At 42.9% G+C, this 26,359-nt stretch overlaps 1 long non-coding RNA gene across 7 annotated transcripts in view; it reads right to left on the reverse strand.

The window, feature by feature from the left end:
* Positions 1-3,430: 3,430 nt before the first annotated feature.
* The window catches only part of LOC112982744 (uncharacterized), a 35,163-nt gene continuing 12,234 nt past the window's right edge, over positions 3,431-26,359 (reverse strand). Inside the window, exons 2-7 of one of the 7 annotated variants that reach the window (XR_010385914.1) lie at positions 25,416-25,499; positions 23,067-23,239; positions 8,048-10,664; positions 6,890-6,946; positions 6,574-6,731; positions 3,431-5,358 (exon numbers count right to left, since the gene is read on the reverse strand). This is a non-coding gene — a long non-coding RNA (uncharacterized LOC112982744). The remainder of the gene's footprint in view (positions 5,359-6,573; positions 6,732-6,889; positions 6,947-8,047; positions 10,665-23,066; positions 23,240-25,415; positions 25,500-26,359) is intronic. The other 6 variants (XR_010385915.1, XR_010385913.1, XR_010385912.1 and 3 more) reach the window with 6 other exon arrangements.

The following is a 26,359-nucleotide window of genomic DNA, read 5'->3' on the forward strand; positions in this document are numbered from 1 at the left end:
CAACCACAAGACAGGGAAGAGTCCTTTCAGGGTGTCCTACAACACCGTGCCAAGAGGCAACTCAGTTTACCAGAGCCTCTCAAAATAGATACTGTAATAATAGCAACAGATGATGATGATGATGATGATGATGATGATAATAATAATAATAATAATAATAATAATTGCATGAGTTGTGTGCAAGGACATCACAGGTTGGTGCCATCCTCATCTCTGCGAGGCACTTGCTTTCTTTAAAAGTTGCTTGTTGATCCAGGAAGCATACTAGCGTGTGTCCTAGGCTTCAGAGGCTAAAGCTTCCCTTGTTCTTGGCTGAGCTTTGTGCCTCAGCATTCGTTCTAGCGACTATGAACCACTTGCTGGCCCTGTTTACTGCTATTCTTTTCAGGCTTCAATGAACACCTTCTCCTTTCAGGGACCCCCTAAATGGCATATCCAGCTTGTTTGGGATTTCAGTTCACCGATGATAATTTCCCAAAGTCTGTGCTATTCAACTGACAATGCATTCCTCAAGAGGGACCAAAGACCAGCAGCAAGAATCCATTTCCTCCGCAGTCCCAGCCCTAGTTACAGGAAATGACTTGGCAACCAGCTGGGAGGCAGCCAATGATCACTAAAGGGCCTGATAATTACCACAGCTGAAAGGGTGTCCAGTTACAGAGCTAAAAAGAGGGAGTGTGTGCAGTCTACATGCAAGACTCCAAAAAGAACAGTCATTTTGAGATGGTCACATCCCAGGGATCCTGCCTAGATCAATGTAAAAGAGCTGGGGAAAGAATAGAGCATAAAAACCAAAAGTAAACCTTCAAAAGAAGAGCTGCAGCTGCTTCCCAGGAGAGACTGACTTACTGAAAGCAGTCTCAGCAATGTGCCTTACTAACCTCTTTTTTATTTCTTTCTCCATGACCCCCAGAACTCTGAGGAGTCCTCAAGAAATTCTCTCCCAAAGATTCCAAAACATACAAGATTTTGGCTTTATAATGAACTTTTCTGGCATTTCTCCCCTTTCCTCTTCTTTCTTCTCACTTAGAAAGATTACCTGCAACTTTAGGCTGGGCGGAGGCGGCAGTCAAAGTTATTGGCTCTCTGAACACTAGCAATGCAGTGGCTGGACCTTGACCTTGGTTACTAACATGTTCTTGGTTAATGCTATGTAAATAGAATAGATTCTGAAGGGAAATCGCTTTCCAACCTGTAAAGATTTCCGAAGGCTGACAGAGTGACTGAGGAGTGCAGTTTCTATTGAAATCAGCTGGGATGCATATGCTCCCATCACACAGGCACCTTCCTTTCTGCAGGTACCTCCCTCTACAATGTCCAGAGCACATGACTCTTCCCCAGGAAGCCTGCAGGGCAGAAAGTATTCATCTCCATTCCTTACAGCACTGCTGTGCCCTCTTTCTTACCAGATGCGTGTTTGACCACGTACTCCTCCTTTACGCATTTGAGAAGCGGTGAGATGGGACCCCTGGAGATTCTATGAGTCCACATTGCAATCCAGCCCTCTGGCCCCTCTCTGAAGATGTGTAGGGAATATATTCCAACACTGGCTTCTGCTTGAGTGCCTTTTCAGTCTACTTTGATCTGCTGGCTCCAAGAGGGGAAACTGGATAGTAAGTCATCCATCTGCAGCATAAATATTGCAGAATTTGACCTCTAATAAACATATAATTAGTTTGTTTATGTGTTCTTCCTTTATGAGTGGCTGTGTTTGTCCATTTTCTTACACTGAAAACTGAACAAACAACCACTCAGCGGGATACACTCGGCTCCTCCTTCTTTCCTTCTTCTTCCTTTTATTGACTGCATCTGTGCATGGTTATTTCCTACTGCCCACACTAAAGTATTTTAAATGGCTGTAAGTATTTCAGAATCACAGTCCAGGTGCTAGTAGTCATCCAGACTTAGAAGACCTTTGAGGATGTAGAAAGAATGAAGGGCTGTATGTTACTTTTAGCTGATTTAGAAAGGATTTTCAAAGGAAAGGGAATAAAAGTTAACTTCCTCAACTTCTCTTATTCTAAACCAAGGCAGCTGAAATGTAAGAGAGGTAATTCACATAAGATCTGACCAGCCATGTATTTAACACAATGGTCTTTTGATGTTCATGTTAGACCTGCCAAAATGAGGCAGCTTGTGTGCATGGAAGTGAGCAAAGGTGCTAGAACACAATGCAGCTTAGCCAGTGCACAACAGGTCCAGATGTGGACTAAAATACGATCTTAGCTTCTGACACTATGCAAGTTCTTGTGTGGCTCTGAGGAGCAGATCAGGAGTCATAAAATGGTCTTATCAGCTCTTTTAGACTTGTCCTTTCAGGACTTTTCTTTACCTGTGGGGTTTGGGATGGGTTCTTGGTGCTGGAGGAAGGAGACCCTTGAAAATGGATGCTAGTTTCCTCCTGGACTCACATGTGTATCAGCCTTTTGGGGCATTCAGAGGAACACTTGGGTCATGAACAGTCTCCCAGGACTGCCAGCCCTGCAGCTGTGTTAGCACCAGCTCAGAGCACTTCCATCACTAGCCTGATTCCCAAATCAGTGTCTGGATGATCCAGAAAAAAATCTTATCAATTTTTTTCAGAAAAAAATCTTGAACATATTTTGTCCCAGACACCTGCTAGATCAACTCTAGTTTTACCTGACTGTGGAAGATAGGTGTGTTCTTTCCTCTATAGATACATAATGTGGGGCTAAGTGTTCAGGGTCTAGTTATTTACTTCCCTCTGTCTTGTCCTATGATCTTCAATAGGAATTTACATCAGTGTAAGACAGAGTAAAAATCATGGGATCAGAACAGATGCATTTACATCCCATGCATGGGGCAGTAATTGACTATAAAAGGTGCAGGTCCGCATAGAGCATAGTTCCTTAATTAGATTATTAAGAACCAGAGACCATACTTTAGAAATATCACACAACAAAAATTCTGAACCAGGCCCCATGAATGTAAATCACCATGATGCCACTAGTGTCATTTTCAGTTTGCTGCTGTAGGAATGTCTTAAAGATGTCAATATCATATAAGAGACTCAACAGCAAGCATATGCAACCCACCATCCATTACAACGAAATTGACAGAAAAGCCTTAGGAGATGAAATGGAGGCAGTTTAAAGGATTAGCAATTTACTTGCCTTAAATCATGTTCTAAGTACACTCCTTTGAAATCATTATTTTCTTCTGATTATTTGTGACAATTCTCAATTTTAATTTCTAAGTACACTCACACTTTCCTGTGGTTACACACATCATTTCCTTCTGATCTCAGTAAGGCCAGGAGAGGCTGGGATTTTAATCTTTTAATCATGCTGTCAGCATGATTTATGGAACAAATGTTAATGAAAGCAAGATTTATTATAAAGTTTTTGCTGGGCTTTAAGTGGTGATGATTTGACATTGAAGAAAACATTACCAAATCTAAACACAGGAGTGATAAACAAAGTCTTTTTTATTCCAAGCGTCATCTTGCATCTGCAATCATCAAGAATGTGCAAAACATAAGTTAAAACTTTCTTGTTATCTGGACTTGTTTACTCCTCAAATACTCCAGCAGCTGAAATGTAGTCTCGCTGCTGACATTTGGAAGACTCTGTAACAAGTCATGTGAAGAATGTTGTTCAATGATTTCCCATTTCTCACTAGTAAATCAGAATATGGTGTTATTCTGCCTGAATTGAGAGCAGGAGAAGGAGAGGGAGCATATCTCAGAGTAAGCAGCCTTCAACACATAAATCAACCTACATCTTCAAAATGAAACTTGTAACAGCTGTCACGCATGTGATTAACATTCTTCTATGTGCTGAAGGCATGAACAAACATTCGGGCTCTGAGTAGAAAGGTAGCTCAATGCAGGTTTGGAATCTGCATTTTGCAGGGAACAGCACTAGGCTGCTGAGGCCATGTTAAACAAGGAACTGGGATGAGAAAAGTGGGAGCAGTGGTAAGCAGAATTGAATATGTGTCCCAGTTATCAGTGAACACAACTGCTCATAGGCAAAACCTGTTTTTCAAGGAAAAAGGACTGTCATGTTATTTAGGGAGGGAATTTCAGATTTTATGAAATTTCCTCATATCCAGAATTTGTTTTATCCAAACAGGCCTGTGTGTGCATACAAATATATACACATGTATGTGTGTGTGTGTCTGTGTGTGTGTGTGTCTGTGTGTGTCTGTGTGTGTGTGTGTATACACATGTACCTGTCTATAGTGAAAGTATTCTCTTACAATTGCTAGGCTTGCTGTGCAATTCGTACTCTGCTGGAATCCTCCAGAAAACTGTCACATACTGCGTATGGTCCTGCCTGTCCATGCATCCCTACACCAGGCAGACCTGCAGCTTTTCTCAGAGGACCCAGACAGGAGGAACTGCCTATGACCCCTCAATCAGTCACTAGTCAACTTCAGCACTTCAGTCCTGCAGTACTTGAATGCCGAAAGCTGGTCTGCCCCTCTTCTTGCCAAGAGGTATGTTTTTTGGAAGGAACCATCCCTTTCCATCCCTTTGACTTTTTTCTTATAGTAAACCCCGTACTTTTTGACATATGGGAACAGCATCCATTTGAGCTCAGATTTGCTAGCTCCGAACAAATTAAATTGCATCTTATTTTTTTCCCGATTGTTGTTTCCCTTCATCCAAAGTTCTGTTTTGACAAGGGGTGAATTTTCACTGTGTATGAAGAAGCAGAAGACAGTGGAGGCATTCAGACTGGAGCTACTTGTTAATTTTTCCCCTTCTTGACACTAAAAGGACAAAGAACTTCTGAAGACTGGGAGTATGAAACATGAGCAGTGCTTCTGGGAGCCCGACCTGAGGCACTCTGGGAGATCCATTTTTCCACGTGTCAGGTGCTCTGCACTCCGTAATAATCAAGTTTGTACCAGAGAGTATATGTGTTTCATGCTCTCTTTGGCCTTTCCTCATTCTTAATGAAGACATATCATGGGTTCACAGGCTGCCCAGAAGGGCAATTTTAAGACCTCAAGTCTGGCCCTCAGTTTGGCTTCTAGATAGCTCAATATTGGCCCTTAGACTGGAATGCAACTAGCAGTTTTCTTAGATAAAGTCATTTGATCTGGTCTTGGAGACTTCAAAAGAAAGCACCAGATCCTTTGAAAGCTTGTTTGAAAAACGAACATAATCTTATGTGATGCCTTGTTCTTTGTTTGTGTCAAATGACCTTCATATTTTCTTGCTCTTTTTTATTTCCTCTGCAGCAAATCAAAGTGTTCCCCAGTATTTTATCCAGTCCAAATGAAGTCCTTGTACATTTATCAATTCATTCCAGAGATCTTCTTTTCGTAAAGCTGCACAGGTCAAGTTCCTGAAATCTCTCTTTGGGAACCATTTCCTTCAGGCGTCTACATGCGAAGAGAAATGAGGTAAGAGCAGAGCAAAAAATTAAACACTGGTGGACCTGTGCCCTGCTGCGTTGCCCTTCCTGCAGATATCTGGGTGCCTGAAGTCCTCCCAAAGATGTGTATGTTCATTTTTCCATTGGAGAAGGGTGATGCTTGAGAGCATCTGTTGTTCATTGTCTGGACACCCATTTGTCTCTAATAGCCGTCCCCTCTCCAAGCAAGTGACCAGGCATTCTGCATGCAGACTTGTAGTTATTACAGTACCATGCCCTGCACTGCCACTCACTCCATTCTCTAGGCTGGTGCAAATCAGGACTTTTAACAACTGTTTGGGCAGGGGGGAGGGAAGTCTTTAATCTCTTTCCCCACCAGCCATTATCCAATTATGCTCTTTGTAAGAAGTACTGATAAAGTCATTAGTGACCTTTTGTTTTAGTTACTAACTGATGAGTTGGAGTCCTCCAACATGTCTCATTCATCAATGACCAGCTGAATGGCTTGGAGTTGGCTTGGTGGAAAAGCAGACCAGTAACTCAGTCAATGTGTTGACAGTGATTTTAACTGCCTCAGGCAAAGAGGAAATATGGAATTGGTTTGACCTAATTCATTCAGAAAATCTACCATTCTGAACAAATTTGGCAGGGCTGCACTGGCCAGGAAGGAAGGGCACCTCAGGCAATGAGAAATTATAACATAAATCATACTTAAAGCACTGCAGCCAGAGAGGGAGTCTTTTTAGAGCCCAGTCCTACCCCCTTTACGCAAGCTATAAGAAGCATCTTGCTCTGGAAATGATTTTTCAAAAAAGAGAGGGCCGGTCACAGTGAAATAAAGCTCAGGAGTGTGTCCCTTAGCTTGAATGCCTGGGAGACCTAAACAATTGTACACTTGGCGGCATAATTTTGTCCTGGTGTTGACTGAATACAACCGAGTGGGTTTTTTGTGCCCAATACACCTGAAAGTTGTAACAGACAATATATTCTACCACTCACCACCCTGCAAAAGTATGTACATGCCCTGTGGCTGCGTATGTACAACACTTCTACACGCTTAGTCTCAAAGGGCCAGAGCCTGGGACCATGTCGGTGATTTCCATGGTCAAGATGGGGGTTATTTGTCATAGTCTGTTTATTCACAACTAACATAAGGCCCTGCTTGTCTGAACACAAGAAGAATTAAGGATCAAGTCTTTTCTCATGTCAAGCAACACTTTACCTGAAATCCCTCTTTTTTAGCTTCTTCCTCAGTGTCTCTTATCAGGGCATTGTGGAACTGCCTGGGTTTTCTCTGCACCTTCTCTTTGCTCCTCCGCATCCACAGAAAGGGTTTGTTTTCTCCTTATACTTCCTTTAGATGTGAAATGATTACACAGCCTACACACATGGACATGTACACACACACACACACACACACACACACACACACACTTCATTATATCCATTCCCCCAACACCAGCAGGAGCCAGAGTCTGGGGGTAAATCAGCCCACTGAAATGAACACACATTTGCTTAGCGATCTCCCCATCACTTACAGCCGAAGGTAGTAAGGTCATCTTAACTGCTCTGTCATATAGAGATTTCAAAGGTCCCTGAAAGACATAGAAATACAAATACCTCTGACTCCCTCTGTCCTCAGTCAGCTCCATGGTACATGGATATATGCTGTTCATGTGATGTTGGAATTTGCCCCACTCTTGATAGTGGGTATTTTTGGTCTGTAGCTAAAAAAGCTTTCAAAGATTGGCAAGTAAAACAAACAACAGAAATACCTTCTTTGTCACTTCATCCTAGGCTTACTTCACTTATCAGTGTCTAATTCTAATAAAGAAGAAGGCTTGGAGTAGATTCTCCATTACCAGAGCAGACTATTGTCTGTATCAGCTTAACAAAACTCTTTCTGAGTGACTATCTTTGCCAAAATGACTCAACATGTGAAGGAAAAAGAAAAAATGCATGTACTTCCATAAGATTTTGAGGTCAGTCAAGCAAGGAGATAAATGTCACATTGTAGTTCATGCCTCTGTAGGTCTGACTTTTGATTTTAGTAGATGAATGGGTAATTTCTCTACTAGTTGCTAAATATTCTTACACAAGAGTGAAATGCAGCCCCCACAGGCTCTGGAAGTCAGAGCTTGTCAGTGCTGAATGTTCTCACTTTGCAGACACCTTGCAAATTCTCTCTGTGCCTCAGACTCACACAGTCAGCAATGCTGTCTTCCATCATTCAGAATGATTTTACAAATGTCTGATTTTATTTCTCCAGGAAACCACAGCCTGGGATAGGAGAAATTACTTCAATATGCAGCTGATGACAATGCACACACAAAGTCTGTGAAGGATAAAGCCAGGCAATAAATTCTGTTACTTATCCAAAAAATAGCAGTAATGTCTGCCAGTGTTATAGATCAGAATGTATTAGTCTAGCCTGCTTTCTTCTCCTTCTGTAACTAAACTTCAGTCATTGTCATTGACAGTCCCACCACTCCTAATGAAATGGACATTCATTCTTCTGTTACTAGCCTCCCTTCTTTCCTGAATAATTCTCTGTCCTATTGGGAACATGCATCACTATCTAAAGGCATTCTGTGATAAAAAATTGAAAACTGACCCCAGTGCAAGACTGCATAACTAATACTTCCTTTAAAAGGCTTTGGGGGTCCTGTCAGCACAGAAATACATACAAAGCTAACCTTTTAGACGAGTCCTTGTAGGTCTTTTCTTGGTTCTTCACATGCTGCTGATACTCTATGATGCAACATGTGGACACAGAAATAAAATGAAGCTTGCTCAGAGTCTCCAGTGGTTTGTATCCCATGCTTCAACATGGGCTATCTATTTTGCCATGTGTGGCCTGTGTAAAATTGAGAGGAGAGTTCAGCTGTACTGACACCAGCAGGGATAGTACTGGCTTTGCCTGCAGGGAGGGCCTGTCTCAGCAATATCTCCAGCAAGCAATCTTCCAGACGAACTCTGGGAAGGCGCAGCTTTGTCAGGCTGTCTGTGGGTGCAGAGACATTCTGCAGGATTTGCCTGAGGTTTCTGAGCTCCCTGGGTAGAAAGGGCAGCTGGTCATCCCTTTCACCTTCTGCAGGATGGTTGCAGCTGCTCTGACAGAAGACAGTGTAAGAGAAGAGAGAGGGCACAAAAGATCATGCTATGGGGAACACAAGGAAAAGCTGAGTCCCAGGGGGGTGGTAAGCCCAGCTTCTGGAAAAGAGGTAAATTCAGACCTAAAATGTAGACTATAAAACAGCTGTGATTTCACTATGATTTATTACCAATCCCTCCCATATTAGTCTGAGTTTTAGTGTGTCGGGGGGGGGTGTTTAGTTCTCTATGTGTGTTCTCCCTAGATGATCTAAGGTCTGCAATGGGATTTGCTTTTTGCAATATCTCCTAAAGGCCAGTCTGTTCCCTCCACAGAGCCAGAAAGGACAGCAGAGCTCGCTCCAGGGAGCATGTACCTTTCTGCTGCCAGGAGAAGGAGATTGCCATTTTCTTCTGTGCTAGAAGACACGAAGGCAGGGTAGAACAGTGGAGAAGCAGCTCACCAGCCTAAGACTGGTACCACTTGGCTCCCTTGCTCTTCTTTTTATCTTCTGTATCTTCTTTTTATCAGCTCACGCATACTCCTGCACAGGATCTCAGTTGTTTCTCATATCTACTCAAAGAGTCTTGCAGTTTAGGCTCCCTCAAGCCAACACCAAGCGTGCTTCTGGGTGGTGGCACACAAGGCACCTGGGTGCATGCGAGTAAAGGAGTAAATCTAGGTGGCTGTGCCAAAACCCTTGTGCTGCAGATTGAATCAGTGAGTATATTCAAGGGTCTTACTGAAGACTTTGAGAGAGAGGAAGGTCACTTGCTGCCATCCTGTTTGGTCACTGGGCCTTTTGTCTTTTTCATTTTGTTAGAATTAGGAAAAATGTCAGAGGAAAAGGTAAGCCCACAAAACATTATTTTGTGTTTTCTTCTTGCCCTTCATACATGGCTTCCAGGTTGCTTCAGAATACAACAGATCAGGAAATGTCTGGGGAGGTCTCTCTTTTTCTTGCTTGCTTTTTTTTTTCTCTTTCCTTTTTCTTCATGGAGGGGGATAGGCAAAAAAGGTTTCTTGCAGTTTTGCTTTTCCTATTTCCCATTTTTCACTGTCAAAAATCTCAGTTCTGAAACCATTAGTAGGTGACAGAAAAGAATGGAAAATAAACTCAAATCTCGTTCCTCCCTAAACTGCAAATGATCAGGGCTGGCAGAGTCCTGGGAAAGTGTTATATGTGCTTGCACTGTTCCCATCCCTTTTTCTCAACACCCACTTCTGGGTGCTGTCAGTGAGAGGTTACTGGATACTAAGTGGACAGGATATGATCTGGCCACATATGCCTGCTCTTCTGTTCTCTGTCAGAGGAATAAACGGGAACATGGGTACAGAGAGACTAGAAGAGAAGGGAAAAAAGTAAATATCACAAAAAGTAGACATACTTTCTGCAATGACTTTTGTGGTTACTGTTATTCTATAAAAAAGCTTTCCATGTCAAAAACATGAATCTAAAAAGTTTTAATTTGGGTGCATTCTATCATAATTCTACTCAATTTAGTACTGAAATATATGCTTATATATGAAAGATATGCTTAGGAATCTGAAAAGTCTCCTCTGTGGAAAAATAATCGACTCTTTATCAAAAGGCAAACTTAAACATCTCCAACAAAAATGTGCTTGTTTGTTTTCTTTGTTTTATTTTGGCTTTGTATATATATGACAATGAAAACCTCTCTATGAAGACTATAATTTAGTCTGGAACCCACTCTCCACCAAAAAGGGTTTAAGTGGGAGTGTTTCAGCTTTAGAAGTACAAGCTTGCCCCAAACTGCTATTTTGGGCTTCAGATGTGTACAACCCTTTGCACATGAGGCTCGTGAACCATTCCTATGGCTCCTACAAGAGATCACAAGAGAGTTTAACACTTTGTTTGACTGTGTTTGAAGCAATGTGCCCTCTAAATATTTTCCCAAAAGTCCTATGTTAGCTTGAATTTCTTTGGTATAGAGCCTTGTCTGAATGTCCAGTACATGGTAAAAAAAAAAAAACAAAAAACAAAAACAAAAATAGATGAGCACATGTCATGGGCAGATTGCATGCTGAGATCATTTGGGCTGCACATACTCACTTGCCTAGTATTTGGTCAAAAACAAGGGTGTCAGATCAACGGTTCTGTTTGTTTAACTTTTTTCAAGTCTGGCTGAAAGCATCTGGGATTTCATCTGATCAGATGGGCAGGGGTAAAGGGAGGGACAATAACCAGCACAGGATCCCTGTTAAGAGAAGCAAACAAAGAGAAGAGTCATGTTGTCCTGTTGCCTCGCTCCTGCAACGAAAAGCAGGTAAAGTATGAAGTATCATATATGGTGTTTGAAGCCCTGGGTCGTGTTCTGAATGTCAGGAAGCAGCAAAAGTAGCTGAGTGGCTGCCCGGGGAGGGAAGGTGAAGCAGGAGCCCAGGGGACCATGACACAGGCAGGGCAGTAAGCTCACCAAGCAGAGAACCGTGACAGTCCAAATGGATGTTCAGTTCCCTCACTTTCAAGCTATGGTTTCAGGCCATTTACACCTTCAGACAGGTTTCAGTTATACACAGGCCCTGATTCAAGCCTATCTTTGCCTTTTCAGTAAATGTGCAAGTGAAAATACAGATGTTGATGTCTTGTGAGACCCAAGGATATACAGGAACTGATTCTACACTTGAACAAGTGGAAAGAGAAGAGTAGGAAACCTCAAGAGGAAGAGGGATTGCTAATGTGTTTTCGGATGGGCAAGTGACAAGAATATACAATTTTTTGAAGACCCTGCAGGTCTCAGACTACATACCGATAAGTAGTCTCTTAGTAAAAGCCAGGTAGGAAATCAAAACCTATGACTAGCCTGAGGTAAGTAAGTAAGTAAAAACAATATTTAAGTTCTGACCCCAGCAATAAAGGTATTTGGAGTATAAGGTACGAGGCAGGAAGGAAAAAGGAGGGAGGGAAACCAGACCTATCAGAGGAGGAGTATAGTGTGTAGCTGGTGGAGAAACTGGGATTTTTATGGGACATATGGCCCATGAGCTGGATCAGCTGTTAGTCAGATCTGGGGAATTAAACAAGCAAAATGTAGATGCCATACAGCAAATAGGGCGATTAAATACATGCATAAAAACTGAAGCAAGTAAGATTACGCAGGCCAAGACTGGACAGTCATACACTGTAGTCTCTAGAAACTATCAACCTTGAGAGAACCAATTGAATATAGTGACATTCACAGGTATAAATGAATAGTTCATGGTTCACAGGCGGAAATGAACAGAAAAAGGGATGCACAGCCTCAGGGATGCAGCATACATACTATGCAGAGTTGGACTCTTAGACACCAGTGTTATGGCAACACTGAAGAGACCAGCACTACCAATAATCATGTGTAAATCATCTTGACCCCCAAGTACACGAGACTGGCTGGGAATTCCAAAGTTATTCTTAGGGAAACCTACCAGGTCCCTTCCTTTACATTCTGAGCCTCGAGCCTTTGGCAGGTCATGTTGTCTACCTTCTCATAAGGAAGCCTGTATGAGAGCAGACCACAAGTCCTTACGGTTTCCCACAATGCCCAAAAGCTAGGAGGTGTCTGAAAACAGGGGAGGGCACATAATGAGGCATTCCATCACCTTCTACCCAGCCTCCAGCCATCTGCAGTTCAGGAAATTTTTGAGCCAGAGGTGAGGCTTTTGTCTTAAAAAGGTGCAAAAGCATTCTCTTCCTGAAATAATATAACCACTTTTTGATCCCATGTAAGCTTTAGCACCCTTGCAGTCTAGAAACTATACATTTTAGTAAAACTTTAGAATAATCTGAATCCAGGAAGTGAGGCCTTCAGAAAAATCCACTGCACAATACACAAGAGGTTAGGAATAGTCTTTTTATTATGGATCTTCTAGACCTCTTTACAGGTTTGAACAGTGCCACATGTAGGAGGATACTGCTTCAAAAATCAGTTGCTGTGATCATTTGTTGGATAGAACTAATTAATTTAATCAGGAATAACTAGTTAGGTCTTACTTGAGAACAATGACATTAGAGGATGGTAGAAAATAAAGTCACCGTTCCATGTCACAAGTCCAGGCAGTCCCTTTGATTCCTAGTTGGTCAAGTCCTCAGTACTTGAAGCTGGTAAAGGAAAAGAGAGTCCTCTGAAATTCCCTGGATCTTTCACACACTTGACCAGTGATGAGTTACATAACAAGTACTGTTGTTTCATCTGTCATTACAAAGAAATCACAAAGTAAGGCTGGCAAGCCCTACTATCAAAGCTACAGTCCTGTTTCTTCCTGTCTGGAACCACTCCACAAACCTTCTCCAGGACTGATAGAACTTTTTTCCAGCAAGGAGACTAGCATATGTTACAATGAGTACTCTTAAAGCGTGTCCTATTAAATGTAATATGTAGTGATAATGGCTCTGAGAGAGGTAAATTCAGGTGAATTGTGAACACTGAGAGATCATGTGATGTACCAACAGGCACACGCTAGCCTCTAAATATATTAGTTGAGTGAATAGGGTCACTTTCTTTTGACATTTAGACCAGCAGTTGTAGCATATTTCATAATGGGAGAGGAAAGAACACAAAAAAAGTGATGTATGTCATAAATATGGGTTAATTTTTTAATTGTCATTAATAACTGTGACACTACAAAGTTAAAATCTGGCACTATCATATGATTATTGGAGAGAGATAGGATCATTTTGCTCTGTACAAGCTTAGAAAAGGCTGATGCTAATCACAGACTAAATGGTAAAGACAAGAAATCCAAACACCTTTGAAAAGGCCCAAACTAAAGTATCGGGGAGAGAAAAGACGTTCTCAAATTAGCCTCTCTACATTGTTCTGTTTTCAAGCTAGGAAAGAGAATATTGAAAAGTCTCATTCTTACTTATCACTGCTATTAGTAGAAACATGGGTGGCTAAGAAAATGTGTTACTCACAGTGCCTTCTCCAATTTAAAGCTTATTGATTTAATTGGGTGTAAAATTAAGTGAGTTTGTTTTAATGTCATACTTAAAGAATGGAATTCACTACTTGCAGGGCACGAGCCCCTCATCCCACTTAGAATCAGCTTTAAGCATTGTGTGAGTTTCATGCTGATGTTCCAGACACGGGAAATTGTCCTGTCCCAGTGACCACCATGTATGCAAGGTGGTGTGCAGGGGGTGTTCTGCGGAAGATGCTCGTATCTCAACAGCTGACTGAAGCAGAGTGACCCTCAGCAGACTCTGTAGCAGGTGGTAAGTCTCCCTTTAGGCTGCTAGGCTGTTCTCCCACCTCCAGACACCTCTTCAGCCACAAAGACGCGGACAAGCATGCTGGCTGAAGCTCCCCTGTCAATTTGCAATGGGGAGTATTGCCGCAGTCCAGTCTGTTTCTGCCACTCAGAAGGGATGATGCTTTTTTCAGCACTCTGGAGTGCATGCAAGGTGCCAGCTGGTCCAAGGTGCTGCTTCTTGATGGCTGCTGAAATGCAGCTCCAGGTGTACTGGACAGTTTCCAAACAAACTATAGTTCACCACCCCTACCCCGCCCCACAGCAGCAGTTTCTGTCTTTGCTGCAAGATTGATGAATGGATGGTGATAGATCCACTGGCTGTGTTGCACAAGACAAGTTGCTTTTTTTTCATACACAGATTGGATTGTGATGAAAAGAAAGGGAATTTTCTTAGAAGAGAAAATGTGTTACTTTTACTGTCCCCTTCACCAAGACTGGAGATCTGTGCTGAGTGCTGCTGGGCCATACTTCACAACTCTTGCATTCAGAGTTCTCTTTCACGGGTTAGGGGCAGCATGGGTGATAATGCAACAGGCACTTTCCAACCCTTACCTTAACAAGCATTGAAGTATCAAAACACTGTTTTATGAAGAGAACTGCATCTTTCACGTGAAGCATGACACAGTGCCTCTGATTGCTAGCGGTCATGTGAGCTGTCCCAGGAATCTTCGCCCTGTCCTTTGACTCAGGTATGACCTGTGCTGCCATTCCAATTGCTCTGGGATTTCAGGTTGTTTTTTAAAGTTACTGCTAACATGAAGTGTCTAACTACAGAGACGCTAATAGTGTCTAACTTTCAAAAAGTACACTCCTTGAGAATTAGACCTTTGAAACTGTTTCAGATTGGGCACTACAGAGCTGGCACCCAAATCGCTATTGGTAGGAGAATATTAGCCAGTGTTTCTTTCCTCCATTACCCTCCCCCATGCCATGCTACACTGGCTCCAGTGTATTACTGTTCATCGTATAAATCACTTCAGCACAAAAAGTTGATCTCCCTTCTAAACCACCTTTTCTTCATTTCATGACATGATTTTTGCAGCTAAGCAGCATTCAAGCCAGGTCTACTGATATCATGACTAACATCCATCATCTCTTCCCTCCAGCTTGCTCTTCATGCATTTCCTCCCATGTCCTTACAGAGCCTCACCTTCTCTGCCTTTATCTCTGACTCTGATTACCTCTGAAGACTCTGATTACCAGAGTCACTCTGATTCTCAGCTTTCCATCCTTGTCCTTCTCCTCTCTCCTGTCTCCATCATTGCTTCTTCCTCTACTTTCAGGGCTTAACTCTCTTGGTGCCTGAAGAAGTCTCACTCCATATTATGGTGAGTGCACCCTAAAGCTGTTAACTCTTAGGTCAGCCCTTCATCTACTGTAAATCACTATAGTTCCACTGAAGTCAGCAGAGCTGTGTGGATTTACAGCATCAGGAACATCAGCAATTTTTTATTCCTCCTCTTGCTGTAACTTTTCCCCCTTGCATCACAGTGTCTATTAAATACCACTTTTGTCCCCTTCTACTTTCAGAATTACTCTCTTCCACTTGCCTTTGTCACTCTCCACAGGACCATGGACACCTCTCCTCTTGCCATTTCTGACATCCTGAGACAACTCTGCATATTAGGTCTGGATATTATCACATTCTCCACTGCTCTCCTCAACATCCTATCCTCGATCTTTCATTGTCTGGCTTTTATTCTGATTCTTCTTCCATGGCAGCCCTCACCAGTGTTACTAATGACTTTCTTGTAGCTAAATCCTAACCTCTCACTTCTATTCTCACTTTTTTTCTGAGTTAGCAGCTGTTTTGACACAGTGGATCACTCTGTTCTTGACATCAACAATTCTGCTTTTTCTCAGTCTGTGCTCCGATTGCTTTTCTTCTGGCTTACTTGATCAATCCTTAAGAGTATTCAGCTATAATCATCTTTCTTCCTCTCAGTGGATGAAGTTGTCTCTGCCCATGATGTAAGAGTATTCAGCTATAATCATCTTTCTTCCTTTCAGTGGATGAGGTTTTCTCTGTCCATGATGTAAAATACCTTTTCTACTCTACAGTAAGTTATTTAGTTCAGCAGAGATATTATTACAGAGATATTTCATTTTCTTTCATGTCATCTTCAGATATTTTCTTTTTCTGTCTTCATTTGACATTAATAATGTAATTTGCAGGCTTAATGTTAGTGAGCAGGCAGGAGCTTACATGGGTGGGGCGTTTTCCATACCTTTGGTCCTATAAATCTATTTCTCCAACATACTGAAGTTCTTGTGCAGTGCTTGAGGAACATTTTTGTAAAGTCACTATACATGAGGAACTGGCATTACATTTTGGCTGGAAATAGCTGCTTGCTTTAATGCCCCAGAAAATGACTTTGCTGTCTTTGTTTTGGTGCTCAACTTTCCAGTGCCCCTCCGTACTGAAAGAATGTCTCCTTGGTGTCCAGCACTCCCAGCACTCAAACAGTACAAAGGATTTTAAGTCCCTTTTGTGGAAGTGATGTCTGATGCAACTATCTCTTAAAGCCAATGGGATGTTAATGGGAGTGCATCCAACTCTCAGTGCTTTAGGGAGGCACTGAGGGAGCCCTCAATGCTTTTAGGAGGCACTGAATTTGCAGAGCCTGCTTTCAGAAATACTGCTAATCTGAATCACTCATAATTGCTGATCTCAAAAGAGCTTGCTGCTGAGCTCTTGTCTGCAGAACAAAACTGTCTGCAGATCAAAAACTGTGTCCATCACAGAGAGTTTCCAACATGTCACTGTGGAGGGGGCCACAGCACCTGGTAGAGACATCTGTAGCACAATGATGGAGAAGAGGGATCCTTCAGAAAACCTTCTGATAGCTGCTAAGGTCTGCTTTCTGGAAACAGACCACAAGAACGCAATGCAGCAATATCAGTCTTTACCCATTTACCCCAGCATGCCTCTGACTGCTCCCTTGGAGCTCACCTGGCTATAGATATTAGCTATCAACCATCCCATCCCAGTGCTGGTAGAAATCCCAGTGGGGAAGGGATGGGGAATGTGTTCAGAGCAGCTCTAAGGAGCCAGCTTGGGAGAGAAGGCTGCTCCAAAACCATGGAGGGATGCTCTGGCTGCTCTCCCCCTTCTCCATCTGTATGGTCCTGTTCCCAGGACTCCTTCCTTCAGATTTATACTCCAAGTGTGGCAGAAACAGCCTTACAGCCTATTCCTATCATTCTTTCAGTGCATATACGTCTAGGAAAAAATCTATTAACTTTGAAGTATTAAACAGTTGTTCATTGTCTGTCAAGGAAAGCTCTTCGCCGAGTTACTTTGTGCTTTGTGTTTCACTCTGAAGGAAATGCATTAAAGAAGGATTTTTTTGTATAATTATTGCATTATAAGGCAAACTATTATCCTTCAAAACACTGGTCTGGAGTCTATTTACAGTAGAAAGTAGTGAGGCAAGCATTCTGGGTGAGGCATACACAGCAACAAATTAAATACATGCCAGCCTGAGTATACTGCCATCTGCGAAACAGGGGTATTTGTGACTTACTATTAGTGGGCATAAGATATTAAAAAACAATAACAGGAAAAAAGATTGTTGTCAGGACATATCACCATAAAATCTTTCACCCTCCTGCTTTTTGCAGAGCTGGCTTCTGTGATCAGTTACAAAAAAGAAAGCTTTTTCTCAAATTTTCATGCTCCAGACAAGATCTTTGGGAAATAAACTCAATTAAACTTACTCAGTTAAATCAGTCTTTCAACTAAAATAAGGAAACTTTTCAAAAACATAGTTTTCCTGCATATCCCCATTCCAAATTTCCCAGGGCTCCATATAGCTAAAGCAAAGACTGCTCCATGAAAAGCACAGAAGGTATTCTGAGGACAGATAACCTCTGTGTGGCAGCTACAGCAGAGCAGTAGCTCCTGTGGAGAAGCCAGAAGTGCCCTCCCTTTTCCCATATGGACAGCCATACATTCAGTCTGTGTGGTAGTGGAAAGCGTCATTGCTAGTGATCCAGAACATCAAGAACCTTCTTTAGAAGCTACTTGTCTATACCTACACACATAAATAGGAGGTTGTTAAAGTTAATTGTGAGAAACACAGACCTCTAAAAAATTTATAGGGAGCAAGTAGAGCACTGGGAAAGAATTCTAATCAGAAAAAGAAAAGCAGCAAGAAGAGTCATAACAAAAAGGAGGATTCACTTTTGGCCACTATATTTAAAGGAAGACATCATTTAATTTTCAGGTTACAGCACAGGACTGCTGAATGGAGCACTGCATGTGTGTGTTTAATCCAAGGGAAGCAAACACTTTGGTATTTCCACGTCTTGAGAAAAGTGAACTAAGAAGCAGCATGACTTCTGGCTTTAAATGGTTGCTACAACAATGTGGTATTCACCATGCATGAGCCCAGAGATAGCCAAAGGTTTAAGAAGAGAGAGAAGGCAGATAACCATAATTAAAGGCAATAACTTTGCCTACACAGTGAAAAGCCGAGGAATCTGGGAGTTCAGTGCCAGGGACTGCCCACACAGCTGCACAAGCTCCCTGGCATGGCCTGAGCTCCCAGGATGTGTGGTGCTATCTTGGGAAGGGTTGTCCTCTCCCTGCTACCCACATGGGCTGCCTTTCCTGCATTCTGAACACTCCTCATCTATTTGCTTGGCATGCTGGTTTTCTGTACCTGGACATTAAACGTAGCCACTGTAACGAGGAAGGACAGGAAGATGAGTTAACCTCAAAAATTTCCAGTCCTGACTTGAGCTCTATTTCTTTACCATCTTGTCGCTTTCAGGTGAGTCTTTGCTACATAGTAAATTCAGGTTCATAGTTAAGGCTAGATCTCTGACCCGCTCCTTTCCTTGTACAAGACTGTTTCCTTTGAGGATAAGGGTGATCCTGCCTGACATGAGTAGATGAACCTGGAGTTTAAGTCTTCAGCTGGAATGAGACTTCATTGCAGGCTGATGACCCTCACATTTTTCTGTGAAGACACAAACCTCAATTAAACCACTTCAGTGATGAGGGCCATCACTGTTTTTCCAGATTTACCCTCAAGTAATCACAGAAAAATTCCACAATTCACTAGCAAACGTTTTTCAAGGGTATAGTGGACTGTGGGATGTGTGCATAGAAGTCCTGGGAGAATGCAAGAGGAAGAGCAGCACCTACGAGTACACAACATGCGGAGTCTACCTTTGCTCTGTGATTATTCATTCAAAAGCAAAGCTATGCAAGATGCTCAAACACAGGCTGCAGTGGCTGAAATTGATTCTGGAGGGTAATCTATGCAATCTTTTCTGCACAGCCCATGCAGAGAGCTAAGACTTATTTTACAGACGTTAAGGAATTGACAGCTATTAATGTGCTCTCGCTGGCTCTGGGGAAACCTGCAGAAGCGTGGGAGCCGAGTGCTCAAAGCTGTGGAGCGGTTGTGAGGGACTTCTGCCAGATCCTGGGCTGATGTAGTGCAAAAAACAAGCTTTTAGCAATGTCATGCATGACCGCATGGATGGTACAGGCCAGATGGAGCATGCTAATAGAGCACTTGGGGATGTGCTGGGGAATGTGTCAGTGGGGCTCACAACCAGGAGAGTGCTACTATGGCATCACTGACTGAACTGCTGGTGAGCAGTCCATATTTTAGCAACTTTTACTGCATTGAAGATTTGGAAACTGGTCTTCACATGAGATAACACAGTTGAAATTGATCTATTGAGATCATCTGTCTCAGCTGTGGCAGATGTGAGGGAAACAAAGAGAAATGAGAACTACTCAGCTGAGTCAGACCCAGTCCTATCCTGTCCTGCAACCAGTTTCAGACAGCTAAGAATGAGAGAGAGCACAGGTCCTCTGTGATTTTAATCAAATGATTTACTAATGTAGCAGACACACCAAAAAGTCAGTCACATTTCCTAACAAAATGCTTGGATTCATAGTATTAAGCAGGAATCCCAAAGTCTGATTAATTTATTCTTCTAAAGTCAAGCTTCTGTGTCAGAGAAGTGTCAAAGTGCTACTAGCTTCAACACTTCACATGGTGTGGGCTCTCCTCCCCAGCAAGGCTGCACAGACACTGTCTAGAGCCACACAGTGCCCAAAGTATCTGCAGCTGATACCACTCTGCCAGCATGGTTCCAGTGCTGCATACTAGCTCTCCAGGTAGGCAGTGCATCCATTTCCAGAGCAGACTGATTCCTATCTAGGCCATCCCTATATACTTATATGGCTGGCTTCACAGAGAGGGCAGACTGAGCATGCAGGGCACTATATCCATATACACTCACATATATATATGGCCTTTATCTATATCTAGGCCAGAGAACAGCTTGTTCTCTGCTAGCAGTCATCAGAGGAGTGCTTAGATAACTCTGCCTCACTGCTGCCAGAGGAGACCTTCTGCCATCATGTTAGCTTCTGAAGATTATTTCTCTTCCAGGGCCAGATGGATCTTGGCTTAGAAAGGCAAAAATGGGCGGTGATATTAACGCCCTGCTGCAACATTTGCAGGAGGCTTGTACCCAGGGTCTTCTGCAATTAGGAGTAGGGAGTCTGTGAACAAGCATTACAGAAGGGAGAAAAGAAGAGGGGTCTAAAAGGCAGTGTAGAAGCAGGGAAAGTCAGGACAAGCACGAAACCTTCACAAACCACACAAAAACTTATGCGACTCCTTACTTCAAACATACAAAGAAAGTAAAGATAGTCTTGTTTAACTAAAGAGATATATCTTACCCTGATTAAAGCAATTAACGGAATTAACGTCCAAATGTTTCAAATTAAACACATGCTGTAGTAACAGTAGTTCAGTACTCCTACAGGACTGTACTTTACAACTAAATGTCATTGCATTCCACTGGAAGGGATCTTCACAAGTTGGCATTATTTTTGTGTTGCTTATTAATCACTGTAACAGTACTGTATCCCTATAAAATTAATTTAATAAAAAGTACTATATCCTTATAAAATTTACTTAATTAATTAGGCCATTACTTAAAGTCATGTCAAACAGAAGATGGGGACTGACTTTTTAAAGATATTCTTTCTAGTTGAAGAGGATAAGCAGTACAATTTTATGCTCATGTAATATGCTCTTGAGATAGAGTATGAATGGTATTAAAAAACAACAAACTATCACAATATTTTAAACAGTGTGGAGTGTAGAGTGTATTTCTACTCCTTCTCATTTCCTTTTTCTATAAAAACAGGTGCATTGTAACTGGCTGCTATGTTAATTAGTATACTGTATGATAGTGGAAAGAGTTAGGGAAGAGATATGAAACTCTGGTGTTCTGGGACACAGTTTCTGGCCGTTAGACACCAGCATCAGAGCTGGTGAGACAGTTCTCACTCCTGCCATGGTTGGTACTGAGTAGTGTCAAATAAGGACTCTGAACTTATGGGCCTCCAGCTGATCCACTCCTGCAGTCTTGTGTCCCAGTACATTTACAAGGAAGGTGGGCTATTCCTGTCCAGGTGAAGCATTGCTAGTTAATGCTGCATATGCCCCTGTAAAACTTGGTGCATTTGACTTCATTTCCATGAGTGCTGGCCCAAGGTGATGGAGCTAAGTCCATCACAAACCTATTTGACATGCGTCTCTCTCACATGCAAAATTCCCACTTTTTGAACATTGCCCTCTCTAAGGCAGATGCAAAGCACTATGTTTCTTATTAGACTCTCTGACTATGGACGAGGATCTCATCTTTTTGTGCATCTACTCAGCTCTTGTGACTGCTGGACAATAGCTTCGCCTGAGCTGCAGCACTTCCAGTACAAATGTATACGCGCCCTCCCTAAGCAGGAGAAACTGCACAGTGATGTACTCAGCAGGCAGCATGACTGCTGCCTCTTTGACTCACAGTTTCTCAGCTGCTCGGAGAGTGAGGGAGGCTTGCAATTATCTCACACCGGCAATGAGTTACTGTGCTCCAGCCCTGTGCAAACTCTGCTGCTCTTGCTAGAGATGGTGGAGCAGCCCTGCCACCTCTTCCACTTACTCAGATCTACTTGGAGCTTGCAGGAAGGCTCTTTTGCAGGAGGCATTGTGGGAAGTCCTGTGTTTGCAGGAACCCATAGCTCTAGCCACAGACCTGCCTTATGCAGGGGCCTGTTGCTGCGTCTCTCCAAGCGTTTCAGCTGCTGCCCAGACCATTTTCCATACATGGCATATGATCTTTCCAAAGTAAGTGCAGTGGAGTCAGCCACATATTTGCCTGGCATTTCAGATGCTGGGGACTGCTGGACTGTTGTGGAATGCTTGACATAAACATGACATAAGTCATGTTTATCTCTGTCTTGCTTATTACAGATGGTTAATTACAATGAAGCAATGTTACATTGAACATTTTCCTGGTGATAAATCCTTCCACACAGGGAAGAAAAGAGCTGCACCTCTGAACAGCTCAGTTCCAACAAGAAGGAGAGGTAAAGAAAGGCTGTATGGCTGGAGGAGCATAGTCCGTAGAACAAGGTACAGAAATACTGGTTAGGTAGGAGCTACAGCTGACGACATGTGATGCCCTTAAAGGCCCTCATATAGCAAAGTCAGAGGGTTTTGATAGGCACTTGGTAGCAGACTGCCTATCTCCCTGGAACGTCATTCTTCTGTCCCTAACAAGGTCTTATGATATTTGTTGAGATTTGCTGTCAGTGCCAGTTTAGCCACTTTTTTGAGCAAATGTGCTAATTAATGTCTGGAAGACCAAGATGTCCAAGAATCCAACTGCCTAAAGCTTAACTTTTAAGTCTGTAATTGAACACCACAGTAACAGGTCTGCTTTTCACCAGTGTGGGTGTCCAGCCAGCCTGACCGCTTTGGTTGCCATTGCCCTGTAGCTGTGGCAGCCATGCAGCCTCACTGGGGTTAAACATTGACCAGCATTTCTAACCGTCATTTGAAAAATCTGGTCCTTATTTCTGTTGCTGCTTAGAAGTGGTGGAAGCTGTGCACTGTGTTTTACAGTGAAATGCAGGATAAAGCTTTATCATCTACTCCAAACAGTGTCACACACTCACCCTCAACTAGCAAGAGCTTCACTGTATTCCTCTTCAGTCTAAGTTTTAATACTTCTGAACACTAGCATATAAGACATTTGGAATGACTGTTGTTTCTTTCTATCAGGCCTTTTTGTGGGGAGCCTGTGCCACTACAGGATAATAAAACTTGTAACACATATAGAATATGACTGTCTGTCTCAGTCTTATTCTAGAGCAGAAGCTGTAAAGGAGGATAAACATTCTGCCAGCAATAGAATAATATGTCTAGCAATACTGCCTTTCCTTCTGCCTGCATTGTCCTCCCCCCTTTGTATTTAGCACATTTGTCTGAACTGTGTATTTTTCTGTACAAGTCAGAGCTTTGAGTACTGCAGAAGGGTTACTTTACCTGAAAAACATAGCAAAGGTGGGACCTGTTAGAGCTAGCACAGGAGCTGCAGTCCTTCCACATGGGTCCATCAAGTCATTTTGGTGGTGTTAACAGAAGGCAGTGCAGGTCAGCCATCCACTCCAAATCACTGACAGGCCCACCAAACACCAGCATGATTTTTTTCAGTGGAGCTAGCAGGAAATAGAGCACAGCCCTGAGTGCCTGCTGCTCTATCCTCTGTTCATGGCTGGAGCGCAATGGGGGTGAGGACAAGGCCAGGGGTCTGCTGGTAAGGGTATCCCCAGGTAGCAGGGTGGTGCAGACCCTGATCAAACTACAAATTCCCCCTTGACCTTCCTCCCTCCCTCCCTTTCTACTAGTAACTACACAGCTGTGTGCAGATGACATGGCAAAGCCTAAGGTAGGCTTTTTAGCAGGTGCTACCAAGCCAAGTCTAACCACAACTTGCACTATTCGGAGTGCTATTTACATACAGTTGGTGCCAATAGCCACAACAGGGGAGAAGGCCAGAGGAGGAGGAGGACCCTTTGCAGGTGTGAGCTCATCTGACTCCAAGAGAAGTCTAACCATAAATGCTCAATTCAGTTGTGTTCTATAATTTGTAAGACACTGCCTTCCCTGGTGTGTGATTGGACTGTGGTCCAATACTTGCAAGTAGAAAGAAGTCCCAGCCCAGCCCCCTGGGAGATTGCTCCCACCACCTAAAAAGGTGCTTAAGATGGCAGGAAGTATATCAGAAAAGAGTCAGCTCCCATGCAACCAGCATTTACTTGGAAAGTACCACCAAAGCTCACCACTGCATACTTCTGGTGTGCTGCTCCTCTCACTGGTGCAATGTCATTTGTGGAAGCCTCAGCTCTCACTGAGAGAAGCGCTGAGGGCCAGGGGACTTAAGGGAGGGCAAGGGGATTCCCTGGATGAAGGTGGAGGCTCTTTCCCATGCTACTAGCTCAGAGTCATGCCACAGATCACTAGCAGCCTTAAACACAAGCTGTATGCTCCTCCCTTGGCTTTCAAGCTTTCTTGTAGCATAGAAGTAGGTGCCACTGGTCTAGGAAATTATTGTCAGAAATTAGATGGATTAACCACCAACACCAGGCATGTGCTATAATTTTTCAGTTGGCTGAATTTCATATTCACTATTCATTTTATAATAACTGTTTTTAGTGAGAAGAGAAACTGTTTTTAGTGAGAAGAGAAAATTGCCTCCAACTCATGTTTTTCCTCCCTGCCCTCAGAGTGCCATGCAAAAGCTCACTCAAATCAGCCTTTAGGCAGTGAAGCATAAAGAGGTGTAGCTGGGGGCGTGGGAACATGAGTTTTCCTCTGCTGCTTCCCAGAACCAGACTATCTGTCCTTGAAAGGGAAACGAGAATGAAGCATCTAGCAAGCAGTAGGTCTTCTTTTAAACCCAACAAATGTCTGCGTAGTCCAGTCTCTCTTCTGGGCTACAGAAGAGAGGTACAAGGGCACAGGACGCATGCGGCAGCATGCTGGATGACAGAAGTGACCTGGGCACCCTCCACCATGTAGGTAACCCTCAGTCACTGGTGAGATGGGTGGCGATCAAGGGACTCCTCTCAGTCCGGAGAGCTTGGAGACTTGGATCTTTCAGCTGGTCTCACAGAAGTAGGTACTGAGTTATTACATGCAAGATTATTGCTCTGCAACGAGCAGTCCTGTGGAGCTCAGGAAGTGGATAATAGAAAAACAAACCTTACTGACATGTGATATACAGGGTAGCTCTGGAGGAGCTAGAAGAGTTCTGTCTATTCAATTAAAGATGAATTATTTGCTTTGCTCATTACAGGAGTCCTATTGAGGTCTCTGAACAACAGCAGTTGAGTAAGACTGGGCAGAAGTCCATCTGTTTTCACAGTGGGCAGCATGTCACTTCAGCCAAATGGACTACGCAAGCCTACCCAATCATTCTTCCACTGCTATGATGGCTTCCCAAGGGATAATATTATTTATTTTCAAGGCATCCCATGTCCTGTGCTAACAGGATCTCCAAAAACTCATCTGCAGCTCTAGAAAAGGACCAGGGTTGATAACTCTGTTCCCTGGACATCAGAGAACTCTCTGCTAGAGACAAAATTCACTTGGGACAAGACCAGAACTTCCCCAGGGTTCAGTAGAAACACTAGAAGACTTCACAGTTTCCCCTTACTGGGAAGTTAGGCCGACCCCAATCTCCTGAACAGCTGTAAAACCACGAGATGCACTTCCCTTTGCATCATCTAATGTGAATCTGGAGCCACAGGTGCATTTAAATAAAAGCCAATAATAATAATAATAATAATAATAATAATAATAATAATAATAATAATAATAATAAAAAATTACCAGAGCAAACTTCTCTTAGATACGTTGCTTAGAGCTTTCCAGGAAGGTCTTCAGGTATCGTACTGACAAAGGTAGTAGAAGAACCTATATCAAATAGGACAGAAAAAATTATGGCTGATGCCTCAGGAGACCATCTGGTGCAGTGTATTACTCAAAACTATCCACCCTCATTCTTCCTTGACAGATTGGAGTGTTCTGTCTTTCATAATCCTCCAGAGTTGTAAGCCTTGTCACTCCTGAAGTAACACATCCCACTGTTGCACCATCTTTGCTGCTAGAAAACTTTTGCTTGTGCACAACATCTCCATTGCAGCAGAGGTAGCCCACAACTTCCTTCTCTAGCCATCACAAACTTGGACAGCTTAGACTTTTCCCCTTTGCAGCAATCTTTAACACGTGGTGCTGTCTCCCTTCCTTTCCTCCCTCCATCCTCAGGTCATCTGTTCTCCAGACGGAAGATTCACAGTTCTTTTATCTTCCCTCTTAGGTCTTGTTTCCTAAACCTCTGATTATCCTCCTTGCCCCGTCTAGAGTGTCTCTAATCAGTTCATGTCGCTCTTGCAGTGCCCTAAAAGCAAGCCAGTATACCCCATCAGAGGCCTTACACAGTACAGAAGGGTTTACTTTCCCCATCATCTCGTGTTTTCGCAGGCCACTAAGCCATTGCCTTCTCTCACAGTAGCCCTACAATGACTCCTTGCTCGTGGTCCACTAGAAACTCCCAGTCTTTTTCTGTAGAACTGAAACTTCACCCATATTGCCTTCTCTCTTATCTTTATGGTTAATTTTTCTTGTCTAACTGTAGACGTCTATGCCCATCTCCACCATCCAAGGTTTTGCAGACCATTTCTCCAATTTGTCACAATCTTTTGGGAACTCCAAGCATGCTTGAGACCACTCTCCCTTCTGGTCCTGCCGGGTGCTGCCTGCCAATTCAACCAAGG

This window comes from Dromaius novaehollandiae, chromosome Z, assembly GCF_036370855.1.
Source record: "Dromaius novaehollandiae isolate bDroNov1 chromosome Z, bDroNov1.hap1, whole genome shotgun sequence".
Taxonomy (NCBI): domain Eukaryota; kingdom Metazoa; phylum Chordata; class Aves; order Casuariiformes; family Dromaiidae; genus Dromaius; species Dromaius novaehollandiae.